A 10696-nucleotide genomic window follows, 5' to 3' on the forward strand; every position below is an offset into this window, starting at 1 on the left:
AAAGAGTTCCTACAGCTTCCAATGTAGTATGGTAGCCACATCTTTAACCTATCAAACAACATAGAAGAAAAAAATATCAAACCGTAGATACAACCGATCTGATACACATTATAATAAACTCAGTTTTTCATAATTATAAATCCCACCCCAAGATCTATATATCATCTGAGTTTCCTTTTTTTTTTTTTGTATGAAAGTTGAATACCATGAAGAAAGAGCTCGAGAGGAAGAGAGAAAAACAACTCAGCACGATCAAATTAAGCACATTACAAATTACATATATATCGAATAAACATAGGATGATGATGGATGTTCATGATGATGGCGATGGATTGGTTCATACAGAGCTAGTTTCGGAGAGGCCAAACTCAAGTCCCCAAAGCTCAAAAGCACCCTTAATAAAGTCATAGTAGCCTCCCTTCAAAGCAAGTGTTCCCTTTACAAGTCCTTCCCTCACAAATGGATATGTCAATAAGTTTGCTAGTGAAACGTTCACTGCCTCCTGTATAAATTCAAACTTTATATTAATAGAATCTCATTTTAATATAAGATATGCATATGTGGACATCTATCTATACGTGTACCCTTTCACATCGGCTGCATTGGTCCTCAAAGGCTGAATCTCCAACTTCTGATTTGACCTTGGACTTGGCTGGTAAACAGATTTTGACCCAGTCCTCTATGAAATCACTGTAATTAACATAGTTCATTGAAAAATCTCATTTGATAACAAAAAAACTGGTGTTAAATATAAATAAATTGAATATATTAAATAACTTATAGGAAAAAAAACACACGAGAGCAGTTTCTCCCAGACGAGCTTTTCGAGAAAGGTCCCTGCATTTACGAAGAGTCAACGTCTAACCTTTTAACCGCCGGATTTTACCTGAATATGGCTTGATTCCTCTGTGTTTTCAGCTGCTTTTTCAAATTATTCCCTATTAGAGCATTATCTATCTGTCCTCCACCAGCCTCAGCTCTTTACCCACCGGGTTCTTCCCCCGACCCGTGGTCGGAGGGACCGCCGGCGCCGGCCGTCACACCGTCCGTCTTGCGTTTGCACACCTGAGGAAAGATTGGAATTAACGTAATGAGCTCTCTCCTTACGACGCTCATTCTACCTATGGCTGAAGATTATGATACAGGGGTTCCTGTCCTAAGCAACATCTAAGTTCTCGGAGACGAGTCCTTTCTAGAGTTTATGATACAGGGGGTCCTGTCCTACTTACTGTCAAAACCTCCCGTGAAGATTACTATAAGTTACAGATCCAGAGGCTGAAATCTTTGACCGCTACACTCTGTCAAGTTTACCTTAAAGAAGACGACCCAGCATGCACAGAAGAATTTCAGCTGCAGAGAAAGGGAAACAAATATGCTCGGTCGAGCATCAGGCACCGCGCACAGCCCGAGTTCGAGCTGAACTGCCAGAGAAGATCGAACTACTAAACAAATGCTCGCTTACCTTGATTGGAAGAATCACAAATCCCTCGGTTCAAAGAATGTGGCCTCTGCTATCTTTCTTCACCGAGCTTTGGAAATCAGATGTAAGGCCAGTAGGCGCAGATCTAGGGAATGGAATGTTTCAGTTTCAGTTTGAGAGTGAACAAGACCTACAAAACGTCCTAGACAAGCGTCCTTATCACTATGCCAGATGGATGGTTATAGTCCAGAGATGGGAACCTACTCTGTCAAAAAGCTTCCCATAAGAAATCCCTTTTTGGATAAAGGTACAGGGAGTACCTATTCATCTCTGGTCAGAGGAGATACTGAGAAGCATCGGAGATGATATAGGAAAGTTCGAAAAAGCTGAAATCACTCCCCTAGCTATGAAGATGCGAGCGCAAGTCAATGGTCTGCTCCCATTGATTAAATCTACCGTTATTGAGTACTCAAATGGTGAAGAAATCATTGCTACATTAGTGTATGAAAAGCTGGAGAAGCATTACTCCACCTGTCTCCGTTTAGACCATGAGGTGAAAGATTGCTTAGAAGAAAAGGCCAAGCAGAAAGCCCTTAAGATTTCCTCGGAAGCGGAAGATAGTAAACAATTCTCTTATCCCTCGGTGAAAGAGAACCAGGAGAACTCGTACAAGGAGCATAGAAATGCTACCTTCCAATTCTCTGCCTCTAATAGATCGGAATTCCAGGAAAGAAGACCGCCAAGATATCCAAAAGAACCACCAGTTAGAAGAACTTACAAAGCACAAACGAGAAACTGGCAAGAGAGAGAATCTCTAAGACGTTATTCTCAGCCCAGAGATCACCCCCGGAGGGAGGAACATTACCGCACTCAACGTGATTCAGGATCTCAAAGGTCCAACTCTTACTCGCAAGCCAAGAGTTACTACAGAGAAATCCCGAGGAAAGCAACAGGACAGGCCGATGGTGAAGCTAGCTCTACAAGAAACCAAGGTATACATTGCAAAAAGGGGTCTCCCTTACTAGAAGTCCCTCCTTCACTTCATGAGGAAGCCATCCAAAGGGCCAGAGGGGAAGTTCGTGATGCAATGTTACAATACACCTCCAGCGCCGACCCTACGGAAAGGGAAGCTCGTAAAGAAAGAATGAGGCAAGCAGAAGAACACGGGGAAGTTGAAAAAGCAGCTTTGCTTGTAGCCCAAGCCGCTTTGAATGCTGAAATAGATCAACAAAACAGAGAACAGATAAATACTGCTCCGGAGAGAATCCCTGCAATCCAACGCCTGGGAGCATTTCCTTCTCAAGAAAGAATCCCGGTCTCTCAACGCCTTGGACCTATCTCACCGGTGGCAACTGGGTTGGAGCAGGAGAGTGCTAGAATTGACCCCCCGTCTGGTGAGGACCGGGTTCCAGCAGCGAGAAGGTTGGGACCCATACTAGACTCCCCATTAGGAACAGAGGCACCTGACATAAACCCATCGGGAAAAAAGAGGCGTGGACGTCCTCCGGGCAGTCGAAAGACACAGACAAAGCCTGTTGCAACAGGGACTTCGGGAGCAAGAAAGCGCAAAGTAGCCCACCCCAAACCCTCCCCAACAAGGAAAACTCTAAGGCTGGCAAGGACTAAAGCTCCAGAGGGCACCTCTCGGGGAAAAAGCCAACAGGGAAACTCGGTCACAAGCTCTGAAAACAGGCCTATATGCAACATGATCCCGACAACTTCAAGGAAGAAGAAGATGGATTTTCAGAATCCATCTATTCACGGTCCTTAAAAATGACGAGCTGGAACTGTCGGGGTTTAGAGAATCCCCAGACAGTTCGACGTCTCAAGGAGATCCAGCGCACGGTTTCTCCAGACATTATGTTCCTTTCAGAAACTAAAAATCCCGACCCCTTCGTCCTTAAGAAAACGCAGCAGTTAGGATTTGAGAACCATCACCTCGTCCCGCCAACGGGCCATGGTGCGGGTGGACTAGCAATCTTTTGGAAGAAGGAGATAAAGCTTCACATTCTCAGCGCAAATGCAAATTTCATTGATACTTGCATTGAATATGAAGGAAAATCTTTCTTTGGGGCCTTTATTTATGCTGATACTGATGATGTAACAAGAAGACTATTTTGGCAGCAGCTAGTAACACTGATGAATAACAGAGATGGTTCCTATTTTGTCACGGACGATTTCAATGATATACTAAACAATGCGGAAAAAGAAGGAGGGCCAGCTCGAGCCGAGGGTTCATTTGTCGACCTACGATCCTTCTATTCAGAGGGAGACTTGTATGATTTACCTCACTCGGGGGACCTCCTCTCGTGGAGAGGACAAAGAGGGGATCATCTAGTCCGGTGCCGATTGGACCGAGCAGCGGCGAATAGTGCGTGGGCTGAATTATTCCCCACAGCGCGCAGTCAATACCTAGACTATGAGGGATCTGATCATAGACCTTTAGTCTCCATTGTTGAACCGACAAGGAAAAAGCGCAAAGGAATGTTTAGGTATGATCGCAGGCTCAAAGATAATGCTGAAGTTAAGACACTAGTGGAAGAAGTCTGGAAGAACGCAGGAACCAGTCCCATTAGAGAAAAAATTGCAAAAACAAGATCAGCTATAGTGGAATGGAGCAAAACCCAGCTCTGTAACAGCAGAGAATTTATTGGGCAAAAGAAGCAAGAGTTGGAGATAGCTCTAATAAACCCAGTAGGCGACCAAGACCGGATAAAAAAGATCAATGAGGAGCTGAATAAAGCATACCAAGCGGAGGAAGAATATTGGAGACAAAGGAGCAGGTTGTTATGGCTGAAGCTGGGAGATCGGAACACGGGTTATTTCCATGCAGTCTCAAAGAATCGACGCAGAGCCAACTCTTTCTCTGTACTGGAAAATAGCGATGGCGAGATGGTCTATAAAGAAGAAGACATCTCCAAGGTTATTGTCGACTACTACCACTCCCTGTTCACTTCAGTAGTGGGGAACAGAGCAGAAACGGTGACTGCCGCGCTTCGGCCAAGGGTGGATGCGGAAGAGAATAGCAAACTGATCAAATGTCCATCCTCCCAAGAGATCAAAGATGCAGTCTTTTCTATACATGCCGATAAGGCTCCCGGTCCCGATGGTTTCTCCGCCAGCTTTTTCCACACCAATTGGGAGATTATAGGACCGGACATAGTCAGAGAAGTGCAAGGTTTCTTTGAGACCGGATCCATTCCTCCACACATCAACGAGACAAACATTCGACTAATCCCCAAGATCCACAGTCCGCAAGCTGTAGCGGATTACCGGCCTATTGCTCTTTGTAATGTCTATTACAAGATTATTTCCAAGCTGCTCACGAGGAGACTTCAACCCATTCTCTCATCTATCATCTCGGAAAACCAATCAGCCTTCGTTCTCGGGCGTGCTATTTCCGACAACGTGCTGATTACTCATGAGGTACTCCATTTTCTAAAAACATCCAACACAAAGAAGCGATGTTCCATGGCAGTTAAGACGGATATGAGCAAGGCTTACGACCGCCTAGAATGGGAGTTCATTGAGTTGGTCCTTACCAGACTGGGTTTCGACAGCAAATGGATCAGACTAATTATGCAGTGTATATCCACTGTTACATACTCCTTCCTCATCAACGGCTCGCCTAGAGGAAGGGTAAAACCGAGCAGAGGCATCCGTCAAGGAGACCCTCTTTCACCATACATTTTCATCTTGTGTAGTGAAGTTCTCTCGGGCCTATGTAACAGGGCAAGCGAAGAGGGTTCCCTCAAAGGAATTCGAGTTGCACGGGCATGCCCCCGGGTCAACCATCTCCTCTTTGCAGATGACACTATGTTCTTCATCCGTGCAAACAGAAAGAGTAGTGCAGCGCTGCGACGGATACTCCAACAATATGAGGAAGCGTCTGGTCAGACTATAAACGCAGCTAAATCGTCTATAACTTTCTCAAAAAGAACCCCAGCAAGCCTAAAAGAGATAGTCAAAAACGAGTTGGATATTCAAAGCGAAGGTGGAGTGGGAAAATACCTAGGCTTGCCGGAACATTTTGGAAGAAGAAAGAGGGATCTCTTCACTTCCATTGTCGACAAGATCAGACAGAAAGCTCAAAGTTGGACCAACCGATTCTTGTCCAAAGCGGGCAAACTTACTATGGTGAAGAGTGTGCTGTCTCCCATCCCTTCTCATGCCATGACATGCTTCAAACTCCCCGTATCGCTCTGTCAACGGATCCAATCAGCCGTTACTAGGTACTGGTGGGATGACAAAGAAGGACAGAACAAAATGGCTTGGACATCTTGGGACAAGATGACTGAACCTAAAGCTATTGGCGGACTAGGCTTTCGGGATTTTTTGGCCTTTAATGACGCCTTCCTAGGAAAGCTAAGCTGGAGGATCCTACATAACCCGATTATCTTATTGTCTAGAATCCTTATGGGAAAATACTGTGATACAGAGAGCTTCTTAACTGTGCCGGAGAAAAAAGCTATTTCCCATGGGTGGAGAGGTGTGCTAGTAGGCAGAGACTTACTCAAAGAAAATATGGGCTGGGTGGTTGGAAATGGTGTTTCGATCAGTGCTTGGAACGAGCCATGGTTAAGCGTAACTGAGAAACTAGTACCCATTGGCCCTGCACCCGAAGCCTCAGCACACATCACGGTAGCGGATTTGTTCCAGGAAGACACCCGCGAGTGGAACGTGGAGAAAGTCAGGGAAACCTTCCCACACTGGGAGACAACTATAAGAAGCATCAAACCTAGCCGAGCAGGAGTCCCAGATAAGTTGATCTGGTTGGGAACAAGTACGGGAGAATACTCGACTAAATCTGGCTACCATACTGCGATTAAGCTACGCAATGAGACAGGTTTGCCCGTGGAAGAAAGAGAGGACATAGACTGGTTCAAGTGTGTTTGGAACCTACAAACCTCACCAAAAATCAAAATGTTCCTATGAAGAGTGTTTCATAACGCCATACCAGTTGGAGAGGTCCTTGCAGATCGACATATCCCAACAGAACTCCTATGCAAGAGATGCGGAACTCCAGAATCTATTAATCACCTATTATTTCACTGCCCTTTTGCAAAGAAGACCTGGGCTCTAACTCCTTATGCGATAGGTTTTGAATATAGTGGATTGATAGAATTAAGGGATGCTTGGCTTGATCTGTGTGGAAAAACCTGTTTACCCCCCACCGGAATAGCTACCGAATTAGCTCCTTGGGTCATTTGGCAACTCTGGACAGCTCGTAATAAGCTCTTATTTGAAGGAAAAGTGATCTCGGAAGAAGAGGCGGTGACGAACGCCTTAAGTCTTGCAAGAGAATGGCTAGAGGCTCAGGGACCCAAGACCACTCACAAACCTCGGCGCGCGCCACCGGTGGCTCGCCGACCCCCCAACTGTAGTGTTTTAAACTCGGATGCCGCTTGGAAAGCAGAATCGAAGCTTGCTGGATTTGGTTGGACCATTACAGAGGCAACGGAAACCGTCTCCTTCACAGGATACGAGAGCTTTGTGGGATCAGCGCTGGTGGCCGAGGGACTAGCAATGAGGGAAGCCTTAGCTGGATGCAAAGAAAGAGGTATAAGGAGGGTGTTCTGCGAATCGGACTCGTCCCAGCTAATCAAAGCCATCGACGCGGGTGGTGAGAAGCCAGAAATCTTTGGAATTGTAGCAGATATTTGTGAGCTGGCTAGCTCTTTTGATGTTATTAATTTCGTTTGGATTCCTAGGGAGAAAAATGTTATTGCTGATAGACTGGCAAAACTTTGTTTGGTGGAGGTTGAAGCTTTTATGGCTGTCAACTAACTTGATTCTGATTTAATATAATGGTGTTTCAAAAAAAAAAAAAATATAAATAAATTGAATATAAAGAGATTTTACGTAGAGTTGTTTCCATCTAAGGGAAAAGACATAAGTCCCTTGATCCCACCACAAGCACTGTGTCCTATCACCACAATGTTCTCCACCTACAATATTAATGAATTTTAATAAAAAATAATTAGTTTTATTTTAAAACTAAGTACAAAATTGATGAAGCTCGGTATTTTCTGTTTTTCTTAAGGTGTTAACTGTATGTATATTTCTCTATTTTAAAATTTGTATTCATCACAAATGTATACAACATTTTCTCATGAAGGTGGGTACCCCAGGGCGACCCATTTTAATGACCCTTTATGGTTCAGCCCATTATAAAATGAATGGTTCACCTTAAGATGCAAAACAGCGTATTCAATGGCCGCTCCAACTCCACCGTATTTGGCCTGCAATTTAGCAAAAAGGTACAAATATAAGGTCAACGTCACATCCCCTTAGGAAGGAAGTCAAGCACTTCTGTGTCAAATAGAAGGTTCTAGGTAGACGAGACAGAAGCAAAAAAGTGCTAAACCTTGTCAAAAGGAGGAACCATGTTGGCGATGTTACGGACGACGAAGGCATCTCCTGGCTGGAAGTTGAGAACGTGCGATGGACACACACGTGAGTCCGAACAAGCAAACACCATATACTACACCACAACATTCACACATACATATTACTTTTTCCATCTCTAGTTTATAAACTGTACACTTTTATCCATTTTTATATAAAAGTTAATTACCTTAGGGCTCTGACCCTTGGCGAGCTCACCTTACAAAGCAGGATTGGTTCTGCAAGTTGAAATATTAATATAAACTAGTTAAAATCTAGCTTAATCTGATGGGTGATATATAATTAAGAAAAATAAAAATACAAATAATTACTCGTATTTCTCCTTCTTGAAAGTGATGAAGCCTTGCTTAATGTTTTCCACGGGGTCGAAAGCTTTCTTGTCGGAGGGGGCACCTGTCTTAAGTTCAGCCGTGATCTGCTCCACCTTCGCGGCCGCTACCGTCTTTAGCTCTTCCTTCTCGCTGTCCATGTTTATACATATTATCCGATTAATTAAACAAGATTATACATTGTACCTAGTTTATATCCTTTTTAGTCCTTTTTATATCTACTAAAAATAATCAGATGTTGATACATATATATATATATATATATAGGAATCCTACATGAGAAGTTTCGTGAGAGCTTCAATGGCCTCTTGGTATGATTCGCTACCCATCTCTTCGCTCTGAAAATTTGTTGACCAAATAAAAATTTTAAGAAAATGTATATAATTAAAATGTCATAGCAGTAACTAATTAATAAAGAGAGGAGCTGGTCGTGTGCGCTAAAGTTGAAACTATAACTAACCTATTCAAAAACTACATTATACGATAAAGTACGATTTTGTGGTAGTTAGTATAATTAATTTTAACGTTGGATGGGAAGAACGGCAATGTGGTTTACTAAATAACTGTAGATGGCGACTTCATCACTACTATGCTCCACACGATCACATATGGTATATGCACAGAGACACGTCTCAGTTATATAAATCGTTTTGTTAAAGCTACTAGTAAATTATTTTCTGTTATCACGTGGATCCTACGTACATCCCAACTTCCAATTTAAAAATGTCGGATTTTGAATAGAGTTGCCATAACGCCTTTTAAATTTTGAGGTCAATATTGTTTTACACATGAAACATGATTCAGTCCATATTTCGATTTAGAACGTACGTGTTATAAATTGTCGGGACAAAAAATTGTACTCCACTTAATAAATTACAGTAGAAGGGACGTATGAAGTTTGAATCGCACTACAAATTACATTAGTCTTGGTTTGGATTTTTCTTTCGGTACGATATTAAAGTCCAAAAATAAAACACGGATTATAAGAATAGTGAGGATAATAAAAGGAAATGTTAAATTAAATAACTAAAAGAAACACATGAGAGTTTCCAGGATTTTTGGAAGTTTCGTATGTAACTAATGTATACCGTTATACGTACTTAAAGATATGATTTTGAAGGATAGCACTAAGTGTACTGAGTAGAATTTTCAAGTCTTTCATTTTAGTTATATATGTGCTTCAACTACCTCTAACATAGTAATATCATTTAGCTTCTAGAAATGTCAGAAACGTAGGAAAATCATCTAACGAGATGGTGCACAAAAATTAATTAGTAAATTGTGAAATTATTGGGTTTTCATATCATAAGTTAAAGAAAATCCAACGGGAGGATAATTTTGTTTCCTATCTATCTATTTATCTATCAACCCTATAGTACGAAAACAACAATGTAGCTATATATGCAAGTAATAATGCATGTAGGTTAAGAAAAGAGATATGAATGTAAAATGTATACCCAGTAAGGGGTGATGATAGGAGCAGGAGCAGCAAGAACGGGTTCGTTACGGATAAGGATTGGAACGGAACGGGGGGAGGAGGATGAGGAGGAAGAAGAGGAGGGAAGGCTGGCGACAGTGGGAGAAGAACGAAGAGAGACTTTCTGGAGAGAAGATTGAGAAGGGGAAGGAGAGGTGAGGAAGAAGCCGGAGAGAGGAGCGGTCGACATTTTCTGGTGAAGAGAAGTTAGTGAGAGTGAGATATATTTACGGTAGTAATAAGATTTTGTCTATGTAATGTTGTAGCTACTACTGAAGTGAATTTTATTATATATATCTGAGGTGAAAGATTTGAACGTTTAAAAGAACGGTGTCTCATGGGAATGGTGAGGTTGGGAACGAGGATAATGAAAGCGATGGGTGAGGTGAATAAGAAAGTTTCTTTTCTTTTTGTGGATGAGGAATGTTGCATGCTCTTCTTCTTTCATTTTTTTTTCTTTGTTTAATTTTAGAAAATAAAAGGTCTCAATGGGTTTAAAGGATAAGGTCCCTTATCACCAAAACAAGGATCAGCCTCTTTCACTTACCCTCTTCAGGCTCTCATCTTTAATAAACACCATCCACTTTAGATCCTAGGCCATTGTTTGTGATCCATAATAAATGATACTTCTCTAAGCGCTCCAAAGGCCAGAGACATGCTCTTGTTACAGAAATTCAGAAGATGCCCATCATGAGGCTAAAAAGGGCTCCATGACCACACAAAAAAATGATTTACATAGAGAGGCCTATGCATGGACTGTTCTATTCTATGAAACAACAAACACAAGTGAAAACTCTTAGCATGAACATGTAACAAAGAGGAATCACAAGACTAAAAAGAGAGAAAAGCCATTAAAAGATATATAGTATATTTCTCTCTCTCTCAAATTTTCCATCATTCCATGGCTAAAAATCATATGTAAGTCAAATTAGGGAGTAAAGTACGCGCTTCTTCCGCTTTTGCTTCACATGTTAAAAGAGGGGAAAAAAACTGAAGAAGAAAGACAGACGAGAAATGCATTAGGGGTTGGTTTTGCGACTTTATATGTAAAAGTTGGGGGGG

General features: G+C 42.2%; 1 pseudogene; it reads right to left on the reverse strand.

Annotated features, from left to right (window-relative positions):
- On the reverse strand, nucleotides 1-10631 carry LOC106344399 (annotated as a pseudogene).
- Between the last annotated feature and the right edge of the window lie 65 nt (nucleotides 10632-10696).

Source organism: Brassica oleracea, chromosome C1, assembly GCF_000695525.1.
Source record: "Brassica oleracea var. oleracea cultivar TO1000 chromosome C1, BOL, whole genome shotgun sequence".
Classification (NCBI taxonomy): domain Eukaryota; kingdom Viridiplantae; phylum Streptophyta; class Magnoliopsida; order Brassicales; family Brassicaceae; genus Brassica; species Brassica oleracea.